General features: G+C 52.5%; 1 pseudogene; it reads left to right on the top strand.

The window, feature by feature from the left end:
* The window catches only part of LOC116956259 (venom prothrombin activator porpharin-D-like), a 30,217-nt pseudogene that overhangs the window by 1,803 nt on the left and 2,166 nt on the right, over positions 1 to 26,248 (top strand).

Below are 26,248 nucleotides of genomic sequence, written 5' to 3'. Positions count from 1 at the left end.
CCCCAACAGTCTCTTAAATACGATACGGGGCGTCGTTGTGGCTCGTGAAGGACATCGCTGGGCGGGTGGAGAGGAGCTGCCCTCCAGCAATAGCGGAGGGCAGAGGAGGGATGCTCACAACAACGAGCGCAGCGCCGATCAACTAAAATGCAGAAAGTTGAAACAGTAGGGGGCACAGGTGGTGGTGCATCTGCGAGTCACCTCGGCAAACCACGACACCTGGGTGTGTCGCGTGATCCCCTGAGAGCAAGTCTCAAAGTGCACCAAGCCTGGCACACGCGCCCTGGTGACGTCACGGCCACTTAGAGGCGAATGGCGGCTGCTGTTGTTGTTGTTGGAGTGGTGCGTAATGGTTGTGGTGGTGGGTGCGTGGGGGCTGGTTTGGGTGGAGGAGGAGGTAACCCGACACGGCCAATCACGTGGGGGGATGGGGGGTGACCGCCTGGGAAAGCGACGCCACCGCCTGCCGCAGCTCCCGCCGGGCCGGACTCTCGCACACACACACGTGTGCCACACACACACACGTGTGTACCACACACACACACGTGTGCCACACACACACACGTGTGCCACACACACACGTGTGTACCACACACACACGTGTGTACCACACACACACGCACGTGTGCCACACACACACGCACGTGTGCCACACACACACGCACGTGTGTACCACACACACACGCACGTGTGTACCACACACACACGTGTATCAAACACACGCACGTGTGCCACACACACACGCATGTGTGCGCGCGCACACAGATCGCTTCCACTGCCATCCCACTCACCGCCAGTTCCCCCTGAGTTACGGTAATATCGGCACCCCGTGACAATTTACACACCGTGACTATTCACACCCCATATGAATATTTACACACCGTGACTATTCACACCCCAGATGAATATTTACACACCGTGACTATTCACACCCCATATGCATATTTACACATCGTAACTATTCACACCCCATATGAATATTTACACCGTGACTATTCACACCCCAGATGAATATTTACACACCGTGACTATTCACACCCCATATGCATATTTACACATCGTGACTATTCACACCCCATATGAATATTTACACCGTGACTATTCACACCCCGTGACTATTTACACACCGTGACTTCACACCCTATATGAATATTCACACCCCGTGACTATTCACACCCCGTGACTATTTACACACCGTGACTATTCACACCCCATATGAATATTCACACCCCGTGACTATTCACACCCCGTGACTATTCACACACCGTGACTATTGTCACATGCGACTATTCGCATGTTTGCACAAATCTAAAGCACGCACCACATCCGTCACTGGGTATACGACAAGTGCACAGTACATTGGACCCCCACGACCCTCATCGTCCAGTAGTGAATTGGAAACAAGGGCTTTGCACGTACAAACTGATTTCAATAAAAAAAACGTGCGGTATCAGTGTGAGATGACGCAGAAGTGCGTCATGCGATCTGCTATTGAGACACTATTGAGACATTGTCCATTGAGTGGGGCAGACCCGAGTGATCACATTCGCATGGGGGAGATTAATATTTAACGTACGGGCGCCTGGGCAATATTCAAATGAAACAGCTGGCCCACACCACGAGCACCTCGAGTCTTGCGCCCTGGCGGATGGCGATGTAGGCCCCCCGATGCTCACGGGGCACTGCGAAGGTTCGCTGTGGCCATTCCCTTCGGTCAGTATTTGGCATATTACAATTCCGCCACAACCGCCCGTTCCCAACCTCACAATATTTGGTTCCGATTCGATGCAGGAATGGATTCAATTCCGTCTCCTTTGTTCCGGGTGTTGCTTTTCTTTGGCCCATCTCGTTTGTCCAGCTGTGTTCCTTCCCTGAGCTTAAATCGTAAAAACACCTCTTACGGAAACGCCCTCTCTTTGCTGTGCCGTTGACACAAACTGCAGCCTGCATCGTGAATTCCCACGCGAGTTGAGTCCCCGCAAGACGGCACGGGGAGGTGAACCTATTGCCCGCGATGCAGGGTCGCGATCCAATTCAAGGGCAGATTCTCAAGATTCTTAACGCAGAAGTTAATGTAGCGGCCTCTAGTGGCCGCAGTAGTCACGTAAACCAATTACATGATGTGTATGCGCGTATCGCGTGCATAATAATTAATAATAGGCAGCTGCACTGACCAGTGAAAGTGCCATAGGGGAAAACAAATGTTCGCACAACTCCGTTAGAGAATGTAAAATGTTTTGGTCCAGCTCCAATGGTTGTTTGCAAGCCCAGTATTATCCAGCATCGTGTGTTCAAGCAAGCAAACTCTGGACCGGTTCACCTTTTTGTGTCTCATCAGCAGAGTCAGGCTCGTTATTATCGAAATGTTACACGATTTACATACGCTTATTGCCCCGATTAACTACACAAAGCCAACGTTCTACGCACATTCACCGTGCGTCGCTGTGGAACACTTTGAGTAGAAGCATCTCGAAGCGGAATTCTGTTCGGACGTCTCCACGCAGAGAGAGAAAGCGCGTTTCAGTCGCCACCTCGAGCAGCAGGCCCGAGCCGGGCTTCGCGGCTCCCGAGCCGGGCTCTGCGGGCCCGGAGGAGGCGCTCTGCGGAACTCTTGTGGATAAATGTTTAACTACTTTTTATTTTACCAGGTGAGGCCCACTGAGCTATATAGCTTATTTTTCAGAAGCGACTTGCCCACAAATGATAGTTCAACGAAGTGGCTTATAGTGTGGAAATTTGTATCAGACAAATACGAGAGACCCATGTTTCTAAATGTGGAGGTAAAAATAAGAGGACCCAGAGAAAAATCCACGCGAGCACGGGGAAAACATAACTCAGATTTCGATTTAAAGCTTTCGTGACTGCAATGATTCATCTTCTTTGGTTCTTTCGGTAAAGTCACGTAGAATGAGAATAAAATAATAAATTGATAAAATAAGGCCGCTTGTGTTGTGGCCGAAACGTCGTCAGAATATTACTGTGTTATTTTATTTTATCAATTTATTATTTTATTCTCATTCTACGTGACTTTACCGAAAGAACCAAAGAAGATAACTCAGATTATTTTCACAAACGCCAGACTTTTTTGGAACTGCCCATTGGCACAACTATTTAGCGAACAAACATATCTTGATGGAAATTCATGGCTTTCAAATAAAAAGAATGACGGCATTTTTCTGATCGGTTTCCGTGCAGAAAGCCACGCTGTTGGCGCACACGGCGGGTCCGCGATAATGCTCCGAGTGGTGACGGCGAGCGGAGCGCGCGGCTCCAGGAGAGTGGGGAACCGCTGCTGCGGACACTCAAACCGTGCCAGGGATGAGCATGCCGGGCCCTCTTCATCATCGGAGTGCGAGCACATGAGTGGCGGGCCTTAATGATGGCCGCGGAGAGAATACGCCGGCATAACCCGGGAAACCGCAGGTAACACACAAGCACCCATTAATCACTCTCTCGTGAGATTCCTCGCTGGGATCCAGACGGGCGAGTATTGTTTGCGAGTGTTAAAGTATTCATGATTTTCTGATGTCCTCTAAATATATTAATGTCATAACAGGCGACAGCACGGTACACAAAAGGTCTCTCCCTTAGCCCGAACCCACTCAGCCCCGGAGCACGGGACGGACGTAAAGATTACAACAAAACAGCGAGCGCCACGTAACACTTGTTTTTCCTCAACCGGCTCCCAGAGTCTGCGTCTAAGAGATGACAACACCGAGCCGTGACGTTTACTCGCAGAGCCATAGTCAGGAAATATCCACGCGCTGACAATGGGCTGCTGCTGATCACAAACAGCGGGGATGAACGGCTCCTGCCATACCATGCCTTTTGTGCGTGCCACGTGACCATTGGATTTGCATGGCTGATACCCTCAGATGCCACGAGAGCTGAAAGTGTTTCTGCGCTGTTGTTTGGACCACCGCCTGACACTTTCGTCTCTGCGTTTGAGCTGGTGGTCTAGACAAGGCTGAGGGCATTGCGCATGCAATGTAGTTATCACGTGACATGAGCGCAAGGCACGTGAGTGGGATTGGTGCCCTCATGCTGTTTGTGAGTAGCAACTGCTGTTTCTAGCTTGTTTCCAGCAAATCCGATATTGGAATTTTGTCATCATTACAGAAAGTGTCCAGTTCCAATTAGAGCCATCACAACCATAATCATATTTAGCTACAATCTGAATCACAGTATGAATGCGTCTATACACCGCACAAACGCCACTTGACGATTATACTTAAAAGGGTCCGGATATGTGGAACTGCTCATCATTATTCGTACAGTTTTTTTTACTATGTAATTTCGCGTTTTTATCCAGGAAAGCCTTACTGAGTCTCATGGCCGTTTACAGGAGAGTCCTGCCAGGTTTTCGCAGTACATTGCGATGTCGCTGTGTGTGCTGTTTATTTGGTCAATACCGGTTACATTGAATTATATTTTAGCCATGGGAGGAAACCGGGGAACCCGGAGAACCCCCATGCAAAACAGAGGGAGAGAGTGCAAAATCCACACAGAAAAGTTCCCGAGTCGGGAATCGAACCCAGGCGCTTCTTGACGTGAGGCGCCATCGTTCCCACTGCCCTGCCCCCGCCCTGCCCCCGCCCTGCCCCCGCTCTGCCCCCGGCCCTGCCCCGCACGAGGCGCTGCACATCAGGGAGAGGCGGTGGGGCCGTGGGGCGGCGAGCCGAGTAGGCAGCGCCCGAAGTGACGGCGGTGAAACTCACACAGATCTCGTTTCAAACGAACGTGAGAAAGAGCCAAGAGGTAAAAGTAAGAGTGAGCACATCACACGCACGCACACATATAGCACATGCATCACACACACACATCGCATACACACACACATCTCTCACACACGCACATCTTGAATACCCACATCTCACACCTACGCATCTCACGCACACATCACACGCACGTGCTCGTGCGCACACAGACCCATCGTCTCCTTGCCCAATTCAAGAGACCTGGTCACTCCTGGCTATTACGAGCTGGACAGTGCTGTTTGTTTCTGGCCGTTTGACAGCCGGAGAGCTGAACGTCGCCACTGGTTGCCGCCCTGGAGCCCCGAGTCGCCATGCAGCTGCACGGATCACCGCGCAGCTGCATGGCCCGCGACCGCTTTGTCCACATCAGAGCGAGTCGCTTCGCAGCGAGGAAATGCATCAGCGGATTCAGGATTGGAACAAGCAATCACAGTTCGCAAATGTGTCACGCGGTGAAGCACTTCAATGCAAATCGCTGAGATGATCGATGGATATCTGTGAAAAGTAGCTTCATAGCTCATCGGATTCTTCCAGTTTAAATAAAGATTATAATGAGTCTGATGCTTGAGAGTAGTGTCTGCCTATAGCGCCTGCAACTGGTTGCCGAGGTGGTCACTCGTACATTATACAGTTGCGTGCAGCCAAACTGCACACAACCAAGTTGCACGCAGCTGATCGTTCAGGCGTGGCCGCGGCCTGCAGGACAGAGCTCGGAGTCCAGCAGTGTAGCCCAACTCTGGGTTCGCTTCATGGCGACGGCTTGGCGAGGCTTTCATCCAGCAGTGGATTGATCGTGGCTGCTGCTGCTGATGATGTTGATACGGGGACGAGTGCTTTTAAAGCCGAGCTTGCACCTCTGCCAACGGCGGTCTCTCGAAGTTCACGAGCACGGGGCGGCCTCATGCACCCCCATCACCACCACCACTTCGGGCTTCATCTCTGGCAGGAGAAAGGAAACGAACCGCGCTCGCCGCCGTGACCCCGAGTGGCGGACACGGAGTCCATTCAGAGTACACGGGGCTGCTCGGGACGTCCTCAGTTTGTTTAGAAGCAGCGTGCGCGGCGCGTGTGCGGTAAAAAAAAAACCACCCTCAACAACGCCCAAGCCGATGAAAGCGGCAAGAGGGACAGGTGCTGCTCACCGCCGCTCGCTCCTCGCCTAACAGCTGCCGCCGCGGCCACCATCGCAGCAGCCAACACGAACCCTCAACTCTTCCAACTACCCCGCCTTCCGCCCCCCCACTCTCATCAAGTGTTCTTGCGTGCGCCGCGTTTAATACAACTACAAATACACTGTATAGAAAATAGCCGATTGTAACTGTCTCATGGGAAGGCGCTGTTCGGCTACGCGGGGAGAGTTCCAGCAACGCCCGCTGCTGCCACGGCCAGATTTTGTTTATTTTATGTTCAACTTATTGTTTGGCTGCGAGTGCTTGCGGGGCGAAGTGGGTTGCCAGCTCGCGTGGAAACAGAAAGAGCGAGCGAGCTGGAGAGAGAAAGAGAAGGGAGGCTGTAAGCGGGTGGGAGCACCTGCCGCACAGAGACAAGCACGCGGCTCTTAGCGGCTCCGAGTCGGAGACACGGCCACCACGAAGCCCCACGCGTCTCGCCCCCACGTGAGATGGCGACTCTTGCTGGGTGGGAGATTTCCGGGCTCTCGAGTTCCATCCCGCACACCAAAGCCAAACTCTCATCGCATACAAATTGGCCAAACATCCCAATGTAGCGGGACCCTCATAAAAAGGCGAGGCTTGAGAGTCAGCGAAAGCGCCTTTCGTGGGTAAATAAAGGGCATTGCGATGATTCACCATTAACCTCCCAACGCATCCTTGCACAGACCCCACTCACTACAGCCAAGAGATGGCAGTACAGCAGCGAGTGGGCTGTGAACCCACATGGCGCCACTGTTGGTGCTGGGCCCATGTTACTCATCGTGGGCCCTCTCTGGGGTCTCCCAGGCTGCTCCCACACCAAGTCCATACTTAGCGACGTTCGCACGAAGGCTCATTACGATCATGACCTGGCCTAATCCTAACTGGACGGTGGATGTCATGACATCGTTGGGCCAAACACCCCAACGTAATAGGGCCCTCCTGAAAAATATTTCCTGAGACTCAGTGACATTTATCTTGAGTAAAAACATGCATAAAACATATATGATTATTTATTACTTGGGTGAACTGAAACTAAATATATCGATAACATGTACAGTCGTTTGCCAATCCACTCCAGAGATGAAGGCCTCCCTGTATCTCGGGTTGTTTGACCATACTTCACCACGCTGTTCAGTGCGAGTGAATGGGGACCAGTACTGATTTACTCACCACTGGTGTTAGCCATCACCGGGACTCAAACTCAGACAAATAACCTATGAAAGCCTCACTGAGCTTCCAGACACATTTTCAGAAAGGGCCTGCTGCATTTGGGGTGTTTGACCAGTTCCAATAATGAGAGAGCGTTTTGGCTTCGTGTGCCTGGAAAACCAGAGGAACCCGATACGGTTTGTCGCACGGTGTGCTAACCGCTGTGCCACCACTCCGTCAGAAATTAACTCTACTGGCTGGCCAAATGGTTTCATATTTTATCCACTTGAATTTTTTTGCCCAAATCACCAACATCATCACTCATCCCACAGCAGCCACACGATAATCTGCGTGATCGCGTGGAGTGCCCTGATATTATTAACCCACTGATTAAAGGCACACGGTACAAATATATAATAATACAAAAAACACTCAGGGCTTTCCAGAATAACTACGACGCTGAAGCCGGAGTGAAGTTAAATCAGGAAGGAGGGACTTTTTATATTATTTAATGGATATTCAAGATATTGAGACGCTCTTCTTGAAATGTTCGATCATGCTGTGTCAATTTTACGGCAGAAATTTGCCATATCCTGAAAATTATCGGAAATAACGAGAGAGAGAGAGGGGGTGGGGGACTGTTTCGGCCCCACGTGTGGTGGGGGTGGCACTCGCCAGTGGGTGCCGGTGGTGGTAATCGGCTGCATCGCGGATGGACTTCATGAAGCCGTCGTCCCCACTTGGTCACGGATGCGAGGAGCTCTCCGTCACTGGGGCTGTGCCCGAACCGAGGCCGCCACCGCGAGTCCACGGCCTGCGTCGTGACCACGGCCAGCGGTCACGACGCCTCGCGGAGCGGAGAAACTCTAAAATAACGGGGCCTGTCCCAAATATCGTGGTGGCCTCTGAGCCACGTCTAGAAGTTACGTCAGTGTCTCCTAGCCACGGCTAAATGCGCAGTGGGTGTCCGGACACCCCGGACACTACGAGCGACTGCCGTCCCTGCGATGTCGGAGCGATTGACATCGCGACCGCGGTGAGCGATTTCAACCCGCTTCCACCACCGTTCCACGTGCCGCCGCCATTCTCCTCGTCATCGTCGACGACGCTAAGGCGACGAAGAGAACAAACAGGGCCGGCCGGCTGCGTTCCGATTGTCTGGCTGACGGTGAGGGCGTCCGTGACATCGCTGAGCCTCCCGGAAAAAAATAAAAAATAAACCTGCGCGCCGCTCCTTTGTTGGAGCGGCGCGATCCTACCGAGGGACATCCGGAATCGTCGTGGAGCGGATCGCTCACCCCCTGCACGCTCCACACGCTCGCCGGGCCGGTCATGCGTCGCCTAATTAGGCACCGCTCGGTAACGGCCCAGGCAGTGGCGCTTGTGCCCGGTGCTCCGGCCTCGGGGGATTTCAATAGCGGCGACGATTCCACATCGCCCCCCACCCACCCACCATACTCCTCCCCCTCCTCTTGCCAAAAAAAAAACAAGTTGAGAAAAAATGTCAGGCGAAGTGCACCCCCTTCCTCCCCCTCCTCGTCCTCGCGTAGACAACAAAAAACTCCTCATCCCTTCATCACCACCTCGACCCCCACCCTCCACAACCCCCTCCTCACAGCTACGCTTCCCAGAAGCCTGCGTGGTCCCTCCCTCTCCCCGCACGATTCCGTCGGTACTGCTGCCACCTCCTCCCCCTTCCCTCGCCTCCACCCCCACTCCATCGCTCACCGTCCTCCCTGGAGAGGCTAATTGAAAAACTGGACGGCTTTCCAGAGAGTGCGAGGGTACGGCAACAAGTGTGGGAGGGGGGGGGGGTGTAGGGAGTGCACGTGCGTGCGCGCGTGCGCGCGTGCGTGCGACTGGCCGAGCCGCAGAGGCAGCGAGGGGGCAGTCATCTCGCGCAGAATGGCGATGGGGAACGGGGCTCTGTGTGGACGTGAAGAGCGAACGCGCTGGACAGCGAGAGACACGGAGCTCGTATTGGCATTGTGATATTCATCATGATCATCAAGTCGTGTTTTCGGCTTTATTCAACAACGAATTAATTCGAGCTGATGATGAGGATGATGTATCCCCTCGCTGCCAGTTACGTATTTATAGTCGACAAGGCTTGTGTACTTTTCTCATCGTAATTCGCAGTCAAATTCGCTGAAAGATGAAGGCCTCCCCTCGCCGTGTCAGTCATGGGAGTTATTTTTGACGATACTTCACCGCGCTGGTCATTGCGAGTTGGTTAAAGGGGGGTGAGGAAGCTGTTGGTATATCATCTGCCACTGGTGTTGCCCGTAGCCGATAATCTTACTGAACCCACTGAGTCCGTAGCACAATGATGAGCGATGACGTTGATGATGACTCTGACTCTGACGATGTTCGTGACAAAGCGAGGCGCTGTTCTCTATAGCCCGTCCCCTGCAGGAGGGCGTTACGCAAGCGCAGGAGTTATTTTTAATGGCGCAGCGCGGTGATTCCCAGGACCTGCCTAATTAATCGCCTCCACACAATGCCCAAACGGGTGGGCAGGCCAGGGTTTAAGAATTAATGAGGGCTTAGAGATTACGCAACTCAGTTGTCCTGAAAATAAAACGTTTCGGGAAGTGGGCCGAGTGCATGCTCCTCGATGATGTTTTTTAACGCTGAGAATAATTTCACGAAAAAATAATCCATATAGAAGGGACGGTGACCAAGAGTCAAGAATAGTAATATAATAACAATAAAGTTGATTTGTAACGTGCTGCTGTCGCACGGTATCTGCTCGCTCTCGTGGAGAGCACGGTTGGCTACGTACGGTGCGAAATAAGTGCAATATACATAGAGGACTGGCGAGGCGCTAGGAGAAACCACAGACGAGGAGCGGAAGGCAGCAGCAACGCGGTGAGCTGGCACCAACAATTATCCAAGCTCTGCGGTCCTCTCTATATATATTCAGGTGTTATCGGCCAATTGATGAGTGTTTATTAATGGCAGGAAACCGGAGCACCAAGAGAAAACCCACACGTGCGAGGGGGAAACACTCTATCCCGTACAGATCTAACAGATTTAGTCCACACGTTTTCTTTACCGCCTTCTTCTGGCGAGCCAGGGCACGACCCCTCCTCGACGCCCACGGGAATGGAGTTTAAAACATTTCTGTGCGGTGATCCACCAATCCTCGCTGCTGCCTCCACAGCGCCGGATTACAGGCCACGTGCACAGCCACCACCGCCCGGCTAAGAACAATGGCGGAGTGGCGGCCAAGAGACGGAACGTTGCCCAGAGGACGTACACCGAGGGAAATGGAACGATGGAATCAGTTCGTGCGTAGGTGCTGTGCAGACTATTGCATCGCAGAATCGCGAGAAGTGGTGACCGCTTGGGGATTCCCTCATCCAGCAGTGGCATGCCCATATCAGAAGACAATGATATGACGCCGACTCCTACGGCACTCTGCCCAGGGAGTCGTGGACTCAATTCCTGGGCCACGGAGTTCGCCCTCTCCCTATTCCTTCCCCGCGTCACTGGGACCGACTGTGACTCACCAACACATTAAACGCTGGGCGCTTTACTCTCTCACTTTCCGTTTGTAGGGAAGTTTCTTTCTCTCCGTTAGAACTGAAACAATCAAAACCAGTTCGGGAATGTGTTGGCAGTGGGAAGCAATCACGGGGTCGCAGATAATACTCAGCAGGTGCGTCACCGCCTCATCACAGAGACGGAGTCAGCGGGCTGTGCTCCTCCAGGAATGTCGCTGGGTTATTTACTCTATGCTATTGAACTTCTTTCGTACCGTACGTGGCCAACCGTGCGAATCGGAGATGCGAGGAAGGACAACAAACTAAACACAAAAGGCAGTTCTAAATAAACGATTTACAAGTGCATAGATCCAGTGGCTTCCCAATATCGAATGCGTATTGGCGAATGTCATTTGAGTGTGATCGTGTTGCTTCTGTGAGAGCCTCCGTAACGAGCCTACTGACTCTGCTGATGACACCCAGAAGGTCGAAACAGGTCCGGGGTTTGCTCACTTGAGACGAACGCTGTCGACTAATGTCGATGTGGAAGCCACGCGGCCGGTTGAGACACAGACCGGAGCTCGTTGCCTCTAACCTACTTGACCCGCAGTGCTCCGCAACAAGGCGCCGTGAACCTGCGAGACACCGAGACACCCATTCAATCGTCAGCTGGCCAACGTCCACGTTTCGTCCGATTTCGGGTGGAACGCACCGATCCCCCCGCCGCCTCTGTGCCGGCCGCTCAGCGGTGTCACGATGAGAACGTCGCGTTTGGGAGTTGGGCAGCAGCGTCGAGAATCCAAACAGAACGCAGCTTCAGCCACCTGCTGTCCAGCTCAGCGAATTACAGATTCGAGTTGCATTACAGACGCATCGCTGACAGCAGGGGCGCGCTGCCACGGTGGCCTCATGGTTTCGCAGCTCGCTGGACCTGCGACCCGGAGGTCACCGGTTTGGATTAAACTCCCTGCGCGACAATTGAAGCAATGGTCCAGGTTTCTTAAATCCCCACGTTCCTCGCCACCTCTGTCCACCTACAAGTGTAGATGGGTACACAGCAGTCTATCGACAAATTCGGTGTGGTGGGGTAAAGTGTGGGTACCTTCACCTCTTACAAGAGGGGGTCTCTAGAGATTACAGGTGATTTGCTAACAATCCAATAGCGTACTTATTTAAACATCATCATCCAAGATCAATTCACTGCTAGATAAAGGCATACTTAAGACAGAGTTTTGTTTTAAGCAAGACAGAGATAATCGATAGAACGATCTCTCACTAATCCCACGCGACAAGAGGATCGATGTTGTCGGTGTTTGCGGTGTTGTAACTGTGGGAGACATTTAACTCAGGGTCCTTAGACATTAAAGCTGCCGCGCAATGTCCTGGCCCTGCGAATTATGAACACTGCCATCGTAGGGTGAACTGTGGTCATCTTACGAGAGGCCGGCCCTCGCCATGGGAACGTGGAATTTCCGCCACTGGGCTCAGGGCCAGAAGTGGAGATAAGTGCCTACCCCCATTGCTCGCGTGAAGGCAGACGCGCACTCGGCTGACTCACTGTGCATGGCATCACGAGGACTTTGTCAACCCCATAAAACCTCACGCAGCACAAGGGACTGTGCCGACAGCGCAGGGTTCACAATGGAGTGGTGGTGATTCACCTACCCCGCCCTTCGCATCGCTCCACATTGAGCCCGGGCGGGCGCCGCCAGGCTCCTCACCCGCACCGCGAGAGGCCCTCGCAGTGACGGAAGCGGCCCGGTGTAGCGCAGACATCGGAGACACGGCGTGGATGCCAGGTCGAAAATATCCCCCCTCGAGTGTCCGATTAGTGCGGCTAAGACGCTCACGGCGATGGCTAAACACCGTTTGCGCGCTGTTTTTAAATGGAAGGCCTCGTGTGGCCACGGGCCGTGTGCAATGAAGTGAGATCATGGGCCATAGGTTCCCCACGGAGCTTAGTTCAGAGAGCCAGGACGTAGGACCAGCAGAGGCCACGCATGAAATTCGCCGTAACCTGCGGGGAGACTCGCGAGGTCTCCTCGGCGTCACGGTGGCACTGAAGCAAACACGTGGTGTGAGCGTTAACCCCGTAACAAACCTAGATGCGATAAGAAGCAAACTTGTCAAAAACTTCTCAACATTTGTGTGACTAACAGGGGCGTCACGTTTACAATCCCGAGGGAATTGCTGTGTGTTGGTGCCAGTGGTGTAGCTACGTTGCAGTGTAGTGGTTAGCGCATCTCGCGCTTGCAATCTACAAGGCGCGGGGTAATGTGTGAGTACTCCCAACTCTTCAATGATCGTCTGGCCATCGTGGAAGAGTAGGTCAAATACATTCAGAGGGGCATTCTAGAGCTCCCTCTAGTGGATGTCCTTGTTCCAGCAGTGGCGCGAGCGAGTAGTTGCAGGGCTGCACCTTGACATTTCAATTAATTAAACAGAATAGAATAATTCACCAACAACGGAGTGACTTCACTATTGTTTTGCTCAAAATGTGGGAGGCTTGAAGATCCCCGCTCGTGCGTCGTCATCTTAACCCCGTCTCCGCGATGTGGACGCGGGGTTATTGCCTGGAAGCTGCTTTAAGGTACACGTTGAGATTACTTCATTCCCCTTCGCCGGGAGCTCGTCCACAGCACCAGACGGGCGTGACAACAACAACAACAAAAATACTCATAATTACTCAAAATTGGAGAAGGCAAAAAAACTAAAGTCTTCACACTCACCGCTAATTTAACTTTGCACGTGCTCATTTTACATGATTATACCACAATCACTATCCGCAAATCAGTGTAATTACTGAGCAATCAACGCATTTGCAATTAGCGCGGCGGTGACTGCCCAATTACGCGCCGCGCCGCGTCCCCGGCCCACGTGCGAAATGGGACCGCGGCGCGAGCATCTGGGCCCACTCGGAGTGCCCCAGCTCGCCGTGCCCTGCCCGACTCTCACTCACTCACTCACTAACACTCACTCACACTCACTCTCACTCAGAGTAAGTGGCTCGGATTTTAAATCTCGTGTTTATTCGACTTTCCTGGCCACGGAGACCGACGGTGAACCACGAACGTAACGCTCAGTCGGAGCGGCAGCGCTGGGTTGGGGTCCACAACTCGCGCCGCCGAGTGGCGGGACGGAGCAGGGCGGGTCACCGAGACGGACATCGGAGTGGCAGTCGGAGGGTCAGCAAACATGGGGAAGACCCTGCCAGTGAACTCTGAGTGCTGAGTGTCAACTCTCCAGCGGATGGAGGGTTTGGCAGTAGGAGTGACGGTGAGATTTGGTGACACCAATGACATTGATCGTGATGACCTTGACGGTTTGTTCACTGTTTGTCCGAGTGGAGTGAACGCAATGATGTTGCGTTGTTTTTCATTTGTTCTGCACTGTCGTGCATTTGCATTGAGTTGATTGATTTTATTCTTACTATTATCACCGCGTAATTTGGGTTTTACTCGTGATTGCACTGAGCAATGAGATAATCCCAAACAATTGTGCTTTTCAACTAAATTAGATGCACGAGTAAACATGCCTCTCTACTACATACCCACTCACCGCATGCCCACTCACCATACGTCTACTCTCCCCATGCCCACCCACCCCATGCCCACCCACCCCATGCTCACCCACGCCATGCCCAGTCACCTCATGCCCAGTCACCTCATGCCCAGGCACCCCATGCTGAGCCACCCCATGCCCAGTCACCTCATGCCCAGGCACCCCATGCCGAGCCACCCCATGCCCAAGCAGCTTCTGTTTGACTGGATGGAGGGGGCTAAACGGGTGTGGGACACATGGGTATGTCCTGTAACCTCCTGCCAACTCGCATTGGACACTTCAGAAAGGACAAAGTGAACCAAGCCTGGCACAAGGGCCACTGTGATGTCACCGCCACTGAGTGATGAATGGTGGCTATTGTTTTTGGAACATTGGCTAAAAACGCAGCTCTACTTGACAGAACTAAAATTAATTCAATGGTGACATCATTCTGCTCGCGCACACGCACGTCCACGAAGATTTACACACGCTCTCTGCAGCATTTAATCACAACGGGAAATTAAGTTTCAAATCAACATTTACTCATCTGCGAACCTCCCCATTCCCATATCTTTGTGATATTTTTCTGATCGTGCTCATTAAGCAAAAGAGAGTAGGCGATAGAAGTGGTCATGTTATTTGTGGAAACAAGTAGCGTTCTCTAATGTTCATTATTGATGAGAGTCACATTGCTCGTGCATTCGCGCACAGTGAACGCTGACAAATATGAGCACGCTTACCGGTGTGCCTGTGTACATTGCCTGCCAGTAGCAGGCAGCAGATGGACACGCAGCAAGATCCATCATTGCACGCCACTTGCATGTCCCCACACCTCTGTTTACCGCCTTCGCCCACCCTGGCAACCCAACGCAGTCCAATGACCCCACAACCCCAACGGTGTGGGGGAGGGCGTCATCCAGCAGTGGATCGACGACAGAGCCATACAGGCACGCGCTGCATTACAAGAGACGTTAAAGCTTCAATCCGATTGAACACCTGTCCACCGTCTTATTGAACTAAAGTTGGCATCCTACCGCTGCTGTCTTCGCTAGGGTAGAGCACCCAGCTCCTACCTCACTGCTGTACCCTATAGAGCTCAGAGTGAAGCAGCAGTCAGGGCGTGAACCATCAACCCGCTCCTCCACCACCGCCGCCCGCCTGTCTGATTGTGACGTGTTGGTGTCACATCACAAATACCAGAATTGCTGTTTTGGGATGTGACACCACACCCAAAGCAGTCTACTCGGAGTTCTATGCGTTTCCTGAAGAAGCTCCCTGCACGTGGAGCGAAACGTCAGACGTGCTGAAGGGCGCGGGTTACAGGCGGAGGAACCCCCCTGGAGCCCCCCCCCCCCTCCCCAGGACTCTCTGAGCCCGTCCCGCGCGGCAATGGCGACGCTTCGCGGTAGAATTCCCCACGGAGATCGCCGTGCAGACGAGGGACGGTAGCCATGAACTCAGCCCGGCCCGGCGAAATGTAAATTAATTGCCAGTAAAATTCCCTCTTGTCTATAATTGATAAGGTCTCCGGGACCAAGTAGCATTGTGCAAGCGTGGACCTGCGCGAATTTGCCTCGTGATTGGCATCGTGGAAACGGCGATAATGATTGGCAGTGCAGCAATTTAATATTTAATATAGGTCATTATTACGGAGCCATTTTTGTTTACTATATCTACGTGACATTTGAATTCCCAAGTCTCGCATATTTTCGGTGTCACTTAACAAGGGGCGGTGACGCCGGTTTAATTGTCGGCGCTTGAACGCGCCCGCGACACCGCCCGCCCCGTCTCGGAACACGGCGATTTGATCGGCAGGTGACGTACGGGGAGCTTTCCCAAAAATACGCTTCACACTTTTCAAGATCAAAGATCGGGAAGTCATCGTGGCCAAAGCCGCCACCAGCACCACCGCCACCAAAATCATCACCAACAAACCACCGCCTGACTCAATTGCATTATCCTGTGCCACTGATGTTAGCCGTAGCCGGGTATCCAACTCGGGTTGCTGGGTTCGCAGAGCAGTGTACCAGTCACTGCGTCACCGCTGCCAGAACTCCACTGTGCGCCTAATCAGCTGATCTAGTCACTTGCACTGGCTTAGACTTTGACTCTGCTCGAGATCAGCTGCGAGTCAACAGACTCCTTTGTCCACTTCGTTCCGCAGGGCCACTGGGCCTCTGTCCACTCCGTTCCGCAGGGCCACTGCGCCTCTGTCCACTCCGTTCCGCAGGGCCACCGCGCCGAGTGTCGTGGCCGTAGCTCTCCGGCGCATCGTAGGGTCGTGCAATGTTCGGCACGATGTGCGACGTTTCGCTCCACGTGTCGGGAGCTTCTTCAGCAATCGGACGGATGGAGAACGGGAGCTGCTCAATTCAGTTCCTGAACAAGCTCCCGGCACGTGCAGCGAAACGTCGGACATCGTGCCGAACGACGTGTTTCGGTACGATCCGAAACGCTTCACAAAAGTTCGTTGAACGTTTTCCAGTTTTATCGGCGCCCTGGCGTAAGGTGCGAAAGCCAGATGCAATCCGACCGTCCCACTTAAGTTGGGCAATTGCCTGAAACGTCGACAGATTACACGTACTGGTTGTGTGGAAAGGTGAGTGATGAAGGGAGTTTGGTTGTAAATGGGCATTGCATCTCCGCAGGCTCCGCACCTGATTACATAGAGGGCAGAGACTCATTGCTACCAACAGACAGAGAGTAGATGGACAATGGCAAACGGAGAGGCTGGCATACAAACGACAGTCCGACAGATAAAACGATGGACAATAACACATGCACACATAAGCAAACACGCACAGAAACTCACAGAAATACACACACACACACTGACAGACACAGCCACACTCACTCACAAACACACACACAGACGGATAGACACACAGACAGACAGATACGGACACTCACACAGACACGCACAGACACACACAGACACACGCGCAGAGACAAAGCGAGCGCATAACCGCTGCTCCACGCGGCTACCGCGAGACGATGGCCCCGTTCCCCCACCGCTCGCTCGCTCGCTCCCACTGCCCCCCTCCGCTGCCCCTTCGCCACTGCCCTCTCCGCTGCCCCCATCCCCCCACCCATTCTCTTGAGCGAGCAGCGCGTTAGCGTCACCATGGAGCCCGCGGAAACATCCCCAGCCGCGGCGCCCCCCGCCTCGTTCCCAGGCAGCGTGGTGCTGATTAATTGCCTCTAATTAGCAATGCAGATGCACAGGTGTTGCCTATTTAATCACTCGTTTACAACTCTCGCTCCTTCCTCGCCGCGCGCCTCGTCTCCAAACCCCTTACCCGCGCCCTCCTCCTCCTCCTAAGCTGCTGCCGCCGCCGCGCGCCTCTCGTTACGGAGCGCGCGCGCGCGGAGTTCTTCGTGTTTGAGGTGCGGGCCCGATGTGTTGTGGCTGCAGGTGGATCTTAATTGGACTTAATGATTCCTTATTACTGCCGCAACATGAGGTTTAGTTTTGTAATTTCGAATTAGCGAAATTATGTTGCGGTGGATGGGAGGGATATATAAAGAAGAATACATCCCATTAATGAATTTCACCCAAAGTAAAGTTTTCGCAAAGAAACATCGCGAAGAGAGAAACGACCGCGTCCCGTTCCGATGAGAGGTTACGTTTTGGGGAGGTTTTGTTCCGAATTTTTTTCTTCCGAATTATATATATTTTTTTACTCGGGGAGCCGTTCGGGCGTAGATACACGACCAGTCGGTTAAATACCAAATCGTGTCACTCACGAATCAACTTCCACGAGATTTCCGCCAAGCATGGAACCACTTGTGGAAGCTTCAATGTTTCCTATTCGGATGCAGTTGTTGTTGTTATTCCTGTTGTTGTTGGTCTCACGTGACCCCCCCCGCCCCCCAGCCACTCCAGATACAAACATGTACCCCGGAGTCAAACAATTATAAATATCCTTCAACAGAATCACGACTCTGCATCGCGAGAATTTCTGGAATCGCGAGGTGAGAGTCATTGTTCCTCTATTAGACAGAGGCACTAGTACTGCTCCCATTGACAAGTGTTAACCTAAGCTGTTCAAATCTTGATTTGAACCTTTCGTGACTGCAGGAATCCATACTCTTTGGTTCTTTCGGTAAAGTCATGTAGTAGGTATAATATAAAATAAATCACGACGTTTTGGGCGCAACACAAGCGTCCATCAGGTGGGAAAGCATGGTCTGCTGCTGAGGCAGACTGTTTTAAAAGGTTTGAAATGGGTGTAGCTCAAGGGTCATAAAGAAGTGGCCGGGGATAGTGATGTTTTATATAAACTCCATATTTACAATGCCATAACGTTTAGACGGTTGTACGTATACGCGTGGAAACATGTGCAGTATTACGATAAACTGTGTGCGTGCGATGAATGCCCTGGGTTCACATCCAGGCTTTAGCCACTGCCTGCGATTAAACCGGGTTCTCAAGGCGTGGTGAGTCGATGGTCGGTCACCAATCAGTGCACAGTAAATGTGGTATTTCTACTTAATTCGGCTTGTCAACTTTCAGAGAAATAACCATTGCAGGCAACGCTCTCTGCAGGGCACATCTCAGTCTCCCACCAAGTGTGGACAAACGCCCAATAGAAGAGACTTCATCTACTGGGACTCTGATACAAGGGGATGTAACACTGCTCAGTGAGAGCTCCACACGGATAGATGTGCGATATTCCTCTTGTGACAGCTAAGTAGGCTTGAGCCTGGAGAGCGACACGAACGGGTAGGCCCTTATTCACACACTGCATGAACTGAAAAAGAGCTGTCTGATTCACATTCATTCTTAATCCACTGGGACAGCACAACAATCCTACACAGATTCGCTCGTAACCACCGCCTCTGCATCCGTGATGCGTACAGGGTCCAGGACGGAGCAGACGCATCCCACGTTTCCGCTAGTGGCCACCGGTGTGAATCGAGCTGACATTCAGAGTCCACGGAGCAAATGGGAGAGTCAATGAAATCACTACTGGTGAGACGACACCGTCCTCTGGTGGTCTACACGAAGTATGGCACGTCGCTCCTCGGCACCTGTCCAGGGACGGCGCTCGGGGGTGCTGGGTGGGCCCTTGGTGGGCCCCGCACCACGGGAAGTTCCCTAGGGCCACCACATAGCGGCGAATCACTGTCACGGTGGACCCCCTCACAGCAGCTCCCCACCCTCCCCATCCGAGAGGAATTGAGTGGGACCTGTCCCACGGGGACCATAACCCTGCCATTAACAGCATTGCCAACTCAGCAACTTTGCCGTGAGACCAAGAGACCTTTGGGTTCTCCGAGCGCCAACATTTGTCAAAGGTCACCAGCGACATGGTCCAATTGTAAAATTACTGGGAGCGTCTTGATGTTTCGTATGAGCCTCTTGTTGTCCTGCCCTACACTCACAGCCAGTGCAGTGGTTAGCCTATGCCGACCATTATGCATGCGGATGATCTGGCAATTGCTGTCCACTCTGTGAAGGAGTTGGAGATGCTACTGCTGAACCGAGAGCGTGCGACGAAGAGATGGGTCCTCACCATCTCCCATCCTTCCTCTCCCCATGAGTGACGGGACAGTTGTGGAGAGAGTGGATACATTTTAGTACCTCGGCAGTGTGCTTATGACCGACTCCGGTTTGGCAGCCGAGGTCTCACTCCAAATCAACCAAGTGGCATTGTCTTTTCATCAGCTGTATAACGCAGTGTGCAAGCTACCTGGTCTATCACTCCATACGAAGCTCTTGGTCTTCTCGGCCAGTTATACGCTCCCGTTTCTATGCTTGCGAAACGTGGAGTCCTCTAAAGCAGGGATAGGGAACCTTTTTTTATGCCAAGGACCATTTGGATATTTATAACATCATTCGCGGGCCATGAAAAAAAATATCAACTTAAAAATTAGCCTGTTCTATTTGGTCAAACATGTAATTAACTCACCCCTAATGTGATGGCTGGAACTTCTTCTCTTTGGTGAGGCGTGTGATGTTAGCTGCTTTTCCAGGTTTGCTCATAGATTTATTGCATTTCGAGTCTCGCCTGCGGTTGCCTTTGCAGGGCCAGACCAAATGATTTCGCGGGCCTTATACGGCCCGCGGGCAGGACGTTCCCCACCCCTGCTCTAAAGGAACATCTGCGCCGGTTTGAACCATTCAGGCAGGCCTGCCTAGATCATTCCTGGGTTTAACCAGACTGGAGTGTGAGGAGCTCACAGATCCTTTAAATATCTGGACACATTCCCATCAGTGAGCTCCTTCGGCAAGCGAGGCTGCGTTGGTTGGGACATGTAGCCCGCATACCCAGCCACCGCATGCCCAAGCAGCTTCTGCTAACCCAGAGAGAGGGGGATAAAAGGTGCAGCACGGCCGAGAGAAGAGATTGACTGATAGGTGACGGAATTATGTGGAGCTGATTGGACTTGTAGATGACTGGTACCAGCGATGTGGAGATCGGCCTCTCTAGAGCAACAACAAGCAATAGAAAGCGTAGTAAATTAATGCATGTGCACGCGGGCAGCCCTTTAGCCACTCCACTGCTGAATGAGGGCCTCCCCACACCGTGGGTCATGGGGATTATGTTGACACACTTATCCACTGGTACATCCGAGCTGCGCTCGCGCGAGACCTTCCCGGTACGGGTAGTTTACCACTGGATGTTTGACATGCCAAGCCAGACCATGGTACGCCGGCCTCACCAAGGCATCTGAATGTGGTTCGGGGCCCAGCAGGGCCAGGGATGGGGATAAAAACCCGTTGATTGCCTGTGACGTCAGTCCGTACGCCGGAAGTACATAACGTCACTGCGTTATCTACACGCGTCTCCACTCGTTCACCACGTGTGACATCAGCAGCACGGCTCGGAACTGCAGTGAAAAAACAACCCAGTGCCTCAAAAGCCGCGCCGGCCTGGCTCGGCGCGTCTCGCTTGTGCAGTGGAAAAATAATACCAGAGCCCCGAGTGAGACTGCTCATCCGTGCGTCCTCTCCCCCGAAATCTGCCCCCCTCCCCCTGTTCTCGCGTAATCTGCCTAGCGTCGAGGTAGCGGATGAAAAGGGGGCGAGCCGCATTTGGCATCGCGAGGCCCCCGGGTCAGGGAGAGGGAAGGAGAGAGAGGGAGGAGGCCACCCGAATCTGGATCAGCTAGGAGGAGGAGAGCAGAAGTGTGGAGACGCGGGGAGTGCGATGACACCCATGGCTTCCTCCTGCGGCCGATACGTCCGCCTCCTGTGGTTGGTGCTGCTCCTCTCCAGCGCGTGCCATGGTGAGTGAGCGTGCGCGTCGCGTGACCCACAATCACCTTCGCCAGCAGCCAGGATCAATCCGCTGCTGGACGAATGCCTCCCAGAGCCGCCACCTCTCACGATCCCGCTATGCATCGATGAATCCAGCTCCTGCACGCGAGAAGCTCATCTCATCGCTCCGTCTCCTCGGTGGACGTCCTCTCAGACGCATTCCGCTCCCTGGCCGCCACTCCATTATAATCATCCTTGACGCAATATTATTGACCATCCCCCATTGTCCCTTCGAGCCGCGACGCGCCCTGCCCAAGCCTCACTCGCTTCTCTTAACAGTTTAGATGATGCCATTCGCCTGCGTATATTCTCATACGTTCATCTTTCTGTCTCTCAATGCAAATACAATCCAATGGCTCTCTCTCCTCTAAATGTATCGGTGTCTAGGTGATGCGCACGACACCATGTGTTTGTGCAACGTCTGGAGACGGAGTGGTATTCAAACTATGCACGATCCACATTGTCCGCATAAGGTTTGGGTGAGGGGATGGAGCAGTGGTGAGCACATCAGCTGTTGGTTGATCACATTTTCTAAGATTTATTCTCGTGGCGAGCTAAACAAGCGGACCACAATCCAGTTGGTTTTATTCGCTAAAGTCACGTAGGTAAAAAAACAAATTAAAAATAAAAATAAAAGAACAATTAAAACACGACGTTTCGGCCACAACACAAGTGGCCTTCTTCAGGTGAAGGCACAGAACTGTCGGGACGACAGAACTGTGGTCCGCTTGTTTAGATCGCCACGAGAATAAATCTGAGAAAATGTGATCAACCAACAGCTGATGTGCTCACCACTGCTCCATCCCCTCACCCAAACCTTATACGTTGCACAAACACACTTCAAAGTGCTGTCGTCCCGACAGTTCTGTGCCTTCACCTGAAGAAGGCCACTTGTGTTGTGGCCGAAACGTCGTGTTTTAATTGTTTCTTTTATTTTCATTTTTAATTAGTTTTTTGCCTACGTGACTTTACCGAATAAAACCAAAAAGTATGAATTCTTGCAGTCACGAAAGCTTCAAATCTATAATTCACAATGCTGTTCTTCAGGAACTGCTGATTGTTGTAGCAGAATGTACAAAGGCGGAGTGCTTTTTACACATGTTTGTGGGTTGAGTCAAAAATCTGCATGTTGCGAGTTCAAATCCTGTTTAGGGAGTTGATTGGACCCATGATCCCTTCGGGGTCGATAAAGTATAGACCACTTTGTGGAAAAGTCAACAGCGGCTATCATGTAAACATAGGCTCATCCCCGCTATGTGAATGTGGAACTTCCACCGCTGGCTCGGGGCTGTGGACAGGAGAGGGTCACCACCTCGACGCTCAGTCGAGCCAGAAATAAATTCGACGATTGATGATGATGATGGCAACCAAAATTGATTTTTCAACGTTTGCATCGTAGCTGTTTGTCAGAAACGTTGTATGCGAACTAGGTATAGAATGTTTTTGGTGTTGAGACTAAGTCCCAAGTCAAACAGAGAGCGAGGAGGGCAGTGTCGTGGACACACACACGTGGTGCGTGTTTGCCCTGATAACGCGTCCCGTGTCCCAGCCGTGGTGCCACTGGGGGGCTCTCTCTCTCTCGCTCTCTCTCTCTCTGTCGCTGACCTGCGCGCGGATCAGATATAACCGTAGCCCGTGTTTGGGTTTGGTAAATATTTGTTGGCCTTGAGAAAAGTGAAGACACATTGTGTTTGGTGTGCACCGCACATGACAACACAGCTGGGACCGCGTGCCAATCTCGCGAGCGTCGCTTCACGCACGGCTCTGTGCGTGAGTCGACGGTCGGCAGCGCGATGGACTCACAACGCAGAGGGTGACCGGTTCGCTTCCATCTCCCTGCGCGGCAGTTGAAACAATTGGGGGCGAGTTTCTCAAATCCCTCCGCCACCGCCTGTCCACCCAGCGGTACAAATTTGGCACCCACAGTCGATCGACAGGTCGCGTGTGGTAGGGTAAAGTGTGGGTAAGCCCAAATCTTGGGATCCATCTGGATAGTGTGGTCGAGTAGACCTCCCTCCGGTGGCGGCCGCTGGCCAGTAGTGGTGTGAGTAGGCACTTTCAGGGCTGCACGTACATCCTCAAATACACACTCAGATTTTGTGCTCCCGATTGTCAGATCAACTCACGGATGTTGGCAGTTATGAAGCCCAGCACGGCACACGAGGGGGTGGGTGGCCAGCAACACCCCCGATCGCCTTTGTCTCCCCAGTGCTGATGTTTCCACACCGCACCAGGTACTCACTTAAGACCGAGTCGACCTAGGGGAGGCCCAGGACGGGTTGAGACAACCGTCACTGGTGTTAGCCGTGACTGGGAATCGAACTCGGTCGCCGGATTCGTAGCGCAGCGCGCTAACCGCTACACTACCGCTCCCCATACACACACGTATGCACACACACGCACGTATGCACACACACGCACGTATGCACACACACACACGCACGTACGCACACACACACCTATACACACACACACGCACGTTCGCACACACGCACGTATGCACACACGCACACGCACGTATACACACACGCACGTATACACACACACACGCGTACACACACACACACGTATACACACACACGCGCGTATACACACACGCACGCATGTACACACACACGCACGTATACACACACACACGCACGTACGCACACACGCACGTACGCACACACACGCATGTACACACACACACGCATGTACACACACACGCACGTATACACACACACACGCACGTACGCACACACGCACGTACGCACACACACACACGTATGCACACACACACACGTATACACACACGCACGTATACACACGTATACACACACGTACACACACACGTATACACACACACGTACACACACACGTATGCACACACACACGCACGTATGCACACACACACGTACACACACACACGTATGCACACACACGTATGCACACACACGCACGTACACACACACACACGTATGCACACACACACGTACACACACAAGTACACACACCCACGTACACACACACACGTACACACACACACGTATGCACACACACGCACGTACACACACGTACACACACACACACGTATGCACACACACACGTACACACACACGTACACACACGCACGCACGCAGCCACGGTGTTCCTACAGCGGCGCCAAGCGGCAATCGTCCTGGCGCGGGCGCGGCGCGCCAACAGCGGCTGGGAGGAGCTGCGCAAGGGGAACCTGGAGCGCGAGTGCATGGAGGAGCGCTGCAGCTTCGAGGAGGCGCGCGAGGTGTTCGAGAACATCGACGCCACGGTGAGACGGCCGCCGTCCGCTCGCGGCCCAACTCGCGCCGTCGCCACCACCCGAGACGCCCCAGGGGCGGCGGTGGCCTCCGAGCTGCGGCCCCTCGCCGCAGCGGCCCCCGGGCCTCGCCCTCGTCGGTGCCGCGGATGAAATCGATCCCGCGACGTTATTCCCAAGGCCGTTGTGCCGGAGTCGTGGGCCAAACGTAAAATATATCACGAAAATTACTCAGTTGGGTCAAACCAGACAGCGGCATTGTCCCATGTTGTGGACCCACCGCGAACTCTGCAGCCGTCTGTGAAGCACAGCAGAACCCTCGCGATGAGAACGGCGCGAGCCTGGACTGTGCTCACACTCGCGTGCCCAGACCTCTCAGGATGCTCGCGGTGATCGTCCCTCGGGGGAGACAATCAGAGTCCGAGCCTGGAAAGTGCTTGGACGCGTGACCTTCAAGCACACACACACGCACAGGTGCCATGGGCAGCAGGCCCTGCAACCCGCACCCTGAGCCGGCTCGACCACACCGCGCGCCTCCCCCACCCCCCACACCAAATGACGCCCTTCTATTGTATATGTAACATAATTTCGGATAATTATGCAAATTTCAAATTTCATTTAATTTTTGTTATTTTCATCAAAATATCCATAACCCCCATAAACAACACTTCGCTCTGTGCTTTTTTCCAGAATGAATTCTGGAACAAGTACTCGGGTGAGTGACGAACCGCACGGCACAGTTCGCGCAAAGCGCTGGGACGTGAACGCAAACCCCGCCGGTGACCGTGCGCGTGGTGGTGGTGGTGCCGCGTCTCGCGTGCCCCAGACGGAGACCAGTGCAGCTCCAACCCGTGCAAGAATAATGTATCGATTCACTATATGGTAGTAATTATATAGTGTAGTGTATACCCAGTTACTTAATGTTAATAGATCAAGTTATTGGATAATATATTGAATACATTGATTATATTGATGTAGTTTATATTTAGTTATTTCACATCGGTTTATTGTATGATAGTTGGGTAGTTGCAGTTCTTTAGCGTTAATATCATAAATGCCTCTGTTGATATGTAAACTCTGACTTAACATAGCCATTTCTGTGACCAGTTACATGTTAATTCCTCACATTAACATCATGCTAATCTCCCAGTTACATGCGAATTTCTCACCTTAACATCCTGCTAATCTCTTAGTACCTTTCAGTGTAATGTTTAATATAATTTATTTGGTAATATAAAGTATCGTAATTGTATAGTGAATATACAGCAGTGTGGTATACAGAGAACGGCTACTTGTGTTGTGGCCGAAACGTGAGAATTTTATTTTATTATGTTTTATTTTATTATTTTATTATTTCCCTTCTACGTGACTTCACCGAAAGAACCAAGCAGATATTAATCTGTCCATAGATCAATCACTAACGACTTCCCCACAAAGTGGTACTCCTTTTATCAACCCTAGAGGGATGATGGAGTTTAATCAACTCCCAACTAAAATTTTAACTCACCACCGATCTGCTGGATAAAATTCAAGAAAGCTCCATTTACAAACTAGGGAACAAAAGGGCCCTGCATCACGTGACCTTGCCAAGCGTTCTGGCACAGCCCATGGGGTCGAGG

This window comes from Petromyzon marinus, chromosome 64 (assembly GCF_048934315.1).
Source record: "Petromyzon marinus isolate PM22_M1 ecotype Great Lakes invasive population chromosome 64, UKy_Petmar_22M1.pri1.0, whole genome shotgun sequence".
Lineage (NCBI taxonomy): Eukaryota > Metazoa > Chordata > Hyperoartia > Petromyzontiformes > Petromyzontidae > Petromyzon > Petromyzon marinus.
The sequence above is the reverse complement of the archived record's forward strand: the minus strand, read 5'-3'. Positions and strand labels throughout refer to the sequence as shown.